The sequence below is a fragment of the Poecilia reticulata genome, linkage group LG8 (genome assembly GCF_000633615.1).
Source record: "Poecilia reticulata strain Guanapo linkage group LG8, Guppy_female_1.0+MT, whole genome shotgun sequence".
NCBI classification, from domain to species: domain Eukaryota; kingdom Metazoa; phylum Chordata; class Actinopteri; order Cyprinodontiformes; family Poeciliidae; genus Poecilia; species Poecilia reticulata.
This window is the reverse complement of record NC_024338.1, coordinates 26691678-26696111: the sequence shown is the minus strand read 5'-3', so window position 1 is coordinate 26696111 and position 4434 is coordinate 26691678. Positions and strand designations below refer to the sequence as shown.

The following is a 4434-nucleotide window of genomic DNA, read 5'->3' as shown; positions in this document are numbered from 1 at the left end:
GAGAGAGAGAGAGAGAGAGAGAGAGAGAGAGAGAGAGAGAGGAATAAAAAGCTCCCAGCAGCTGTCGCCCTAATTCCTCTAACACGGTGCTTGTGCTCTGATTAGAAAACAGATCTGGCCTCTAATTTACTCATGACACCAACTAATGCTCTATATCTCAATCGCTCCATCCCCGCTCGCCACTGCATGGCCTGCCTGGCTGGACACAGACGCCGATGCACACGGAGTGACTCAGAAGAGACGAGCGCAAACAATCAGCTGAGCACGACGCCGCTGAGCGCTAATGTGGCTTCACCTCCGTGGATTATATGCTGCAGTCGGGGGAGTCAGGAGTGTCGCTGCGTGGTGTCAAACGTCTCATCTGCAGCAAAGCAAAGCAAATTCCAGGCAGAAAAAGAATTTCCTATTAAATCACTAAAAGTTATTTTATTAAAAAAAGAGATTATTTTTATTAAAGGAAAAAAAGTTAACACGAAAAGTAATCCCCCCCTTTTTCTCAACCAATAGTAACTCTTTGTTTAGTTTCACTAGGCTGATTACTAGCAAACCTTTAGAATCAGGAAGCTATTTAAAGAGAACCTGTCGCACAACACGAAGTAGGCTAACAGGTGTCTAAAAGCAACACATCATGACCCGATCTACAGAAATGTAAGAACATCTGAGAGGCGAAATCCCTGGCATCTGTCAGTCTGGGAAGAGTTACAAAGTCATGCATTTTAATGCTATGGGACTCCAGTGGACTGCAGCGAGACGCTTTACCCACAAACACAGAAAATATGGAGCTGAGGTGCTCAACCTTCCCAGTCGTTGRCTTAGAAAAATGACTCCAAGAGTAAACCGACAACCGATCCAGAAAGGAACCCAGACGTGTGTCTGCAGGCCTCGCTTGTGTCCATTAAGGTCCAGGTTTGTGACACTTCACTAAGAGAGACACTTGGCAGAAATGACATCAGTGGATGAGTCGTAAAGCAGAAATCATCTGGAYCAAAAAGAAGGCTAAAGGGCTGTCTCACATTAACTGAAAAATATTTTGACTTTAAATAAGCTGTTCAGGCCTGAAAACTCAAAGATGGCTAAATTTAAACTATTCTCCAAGGAACAGTGGGTTATAAATCCTCCATGTTGATGCAAAAGACTCATTGCTAGTAGTAAGGTTTTGATAGCAGTTGTTAATCAGGATGAAAAATCCATGTATTGGTTTTCAGGAACAATTACTTTTTCACAGAGGGCCAGGTTGGATMGCTTGTTCTCCCTTAATAAATKACAYAATCATTTAGAAGCTGCTGTTTRTAATATCCCASATTAACTTGATATTAACATTTATTTGATGATCTGAAACTTTTAAGTGTCACAAAATATGAAAACAGAAGAAGTCTGTATGAGGAACAATTATATTTCATAGTTTTGTATTTGATTGCCTCTTTGATTATGTTAAAACCTAAGGTTTATTTGTTTCAAATCCCCTTTCGCCTGTAAAAAGATCATGCACAATTTCTTTTATCCAATTCTTTCATATGTTTACAAGACGGTAAATTATTCTCAGTTTTACTTCCTGGCAACTTTCTTGACTTTCTTGTTGTTAATTGCAGCAAGTGCTAAAATATTCATCAAACCTGCAGAACAGTGGCCAAAAAAAAGTATTTGTAAAAGATATTAATTTGATGCTAGAGCATCTGCATGCGTCAGAATCTGTGGCTTTTCTCCAGTTTATCAAGTTGCGCGTTTGGAAATATTAATCCGAGGATCGTAGCAGGTCAGAAATTTAGGATGTGTGTGAGATCATCATCTCTGAGACAGCGAGGATGCTGTTGGGGCTGAAAAACAAACGGAAAATTGCATGCTTTCAGAGTAGTCTAACAATAAAAACAACGTTTAGTTTTATATTTATTTGCAGCATGTTTAGACAATATAAAGGGTTTTCAGGACCAAGTTTATTTTAATATCACTGAGTGTTGGAGGGAGGGTAGGAAAATAATTGTGGCATCTTGGCATCAACAAATCTTCATAACCAGCAATCTATAATCCAAGAAAACTGTTTCAGAGGCATGTCAGGAAAAAAAAAATCCAAAGAAACTTTTCTATCCTACTATCAAAAATACAAAAATGTGGAGGTGCTAAACCCCTCTGGAACTGTTTGATTTACTCTTATGAGACTAATAATGAACTTTCAGAAAACAAACATTCCAGGTGGAAACAAAATTAACCGTCTTCCATGTTTTAAGACCTAAAACTCACATTGAACTGCTGAGAAGGAGACGTCAGAGATTATCCAAAACTCTGGATGCACTAAAGACTGAGCAAAGAAGAAAGGTCAAAAATCCAAATCCCTCTGTGCGCTCTTTGTCAAATATAATACAATAAAATAAAATTAAAAAAAACTAAGTGCTGTAAATATGGTAAAGCTAGTCATTTTAATAAAAAACTGTTAGTTTTTAAATCTAGTACTTATTTTATTTTTGGCCTCTATGGACGTTGAAGGTTAGATTTTTTTTTTTCTTCTGTTTTGTAGTGTAAAATTATGCTTTTGCGATAAAGTCAATTCTATGTCAAGTTTTTATCACATCTTTACGAGGGCTGACCAAAGTGCCTGGGGTAGGTTATAACATATTGTGGCATGATCAAACCAAAAATATAAATATTTGAAATCGCAAAATAATCAGAAAGCAAAATAGTTGGAAGTTATCACATAACCTCAGTCCAAAAAGAAAGCTTTGACTGAAAGCGTGACAGAATGTGAAGTTATGTTCCGTGGTGCCAGTGGAGGAGGAGGAGGAGGCGGAGGCGGCGTCTGGGTGCCGTGACGCGGTTTGCCCAGCAGGGGGCAGAGGTGTGATGCAAGGAGTGGGAGGTGACAGCTCAGTGTCACACTGCACACACAGGGTGTCACCTCAGCAAGCTGGGAGATGGAGAAAAAAAAAGAGAGAGACAGAGAGGAGGAGAGGAGAGGGAGAGAGTGGACAGAGAGACAAAAAGGTGAGAGATCGGCCTCAAGCTGTGCGTGTTTTTTCTGCTTCTATCTTTGCGAAGACTTGAGAGTGAGAGGTTTTCTGACCTGTCTGAGAGCTCAAGCTCTGCTAAAGATCCAAGATTCAATTTAAACTGCAATTAAAACATTCTTACAATCTTATTTTAATCCGACGATGCAACACTTGGTGAACTTAGTAGCTGTTTATCTAATATAAATAAAAGGATGTAGTATTTATTAAGGCCGCAGCGGGATTGTTTATATGTGGATTAGTGAGAAAGCATAATAAGGATATTTTGTCTGGCTTACGTCTGAGTAACACCATAAAAAAAAAAGCATCTCTGAGCTTTATTTTGAAAAACAAGCGCAATCACTTTTTTTAATGCCTTGGTTGGGTCCAACCAATAATGCAATAATGTATTCTTTGAAAACCTGAACGTTTCCTTCTTGAATCTAATATGAGCTTTATTTTGAAGAGTTACYAATCCCTTTGTCATCATTGGTTTGATTATGCTAGTAATGCAGAAMCTACTGCATTTGAGCAATTAGCTAAACCTTACAATATTGAAGATTTTATTTGGGAAAATATCTGTAAGCTTTATTATGAACTGGCAACTAAATCTCGTTTTTGGAAGTGACGCAGTCCTATTAGAAATTTGAAAACAACATTTGCAGGAACGTATTCAAAGAAATGTTTCAACTTCTATTGATCTAAGCTTAATTTTAAATTTCTGCTTGAGGACAAACAGTCACATGATGCTTAAATTTTCAAGAACATTACCAACAAATCTTTTGGCTTTTATTTTCAAAATACTAAACAAGTCATAACTCTTGATCATATGTTTAGGCCTTCATCCTTTCTAATTAAATAATAAAAATAATAATAAGGTTAAGGGACTGTGATTTTCAGACACATTTCATTAATTATTGGGACGATACTTACCGATAAATCAAGCTGAATTGAATGTAGAGCACAAAAATGATCAACCATGGACCGTATGAAATGGACCCCTAAAGAAATTCTGCCCTGGGCCTCATATAAGCTTGAACCGCCTCTGGATAAGAGCTAAAGTATTCGTATGTTTTGACCACTTTGACTATAAACCTTATCTAAAATAAGTGTGAGCTTTGTAATTCACTACAGCTAAGCTAGTGTTCTTTGTGTAAGTGACTCATTTAGAGTCTGGGTGTGTGTGGGTAGGTGTGTGCGCGTGTGTGTAGGTGTGTGCGCGTGTGTGTGTGCACGAAATCCTTTCCACATCCTCTTTCTTCTCTCTCTGTCTCCTCTATTTTTCTCCAGGGACTCACTTGGCATCACTCCCTACTTTTTATTCTTGCTCCACAAACTGCTGGTGTCTGAGCACAGGCTGGCCGAAGACACACACACACACACACACACACACACACACACACACACACACACACACACACACACACACACACACACACACACACACACACACACACAC

General features: G+C 38.6%; 1 protein-coding gene across 2 annotated transcripts in view; it reads right to left on the bottom strand.

Annotated features, from left to right (window-relative positions):
- Positions 1-4434, bottom strand: part of cdk12 (cyclin dependent kinase 12) — a 42739-nt gene that overhangs the window by 17267 nt on the left and 21038 nt on the right. Inside the window, exon 15 of one of the 2 annotated variants that reach the window (XR_534341.2) lies at positions 1868-2896. The exons of the other annotated variant lie outside the window; for it this stretch is intronic. The gene's annotated coding sequence lies outside the window, so the exon portion shown is untranslated. Of the gene's footprint in view, positions 1-1867; positions 2897-4434 lie in introns of those variants that run through there. 2 annotated transcript variants of the gene reach the window in all.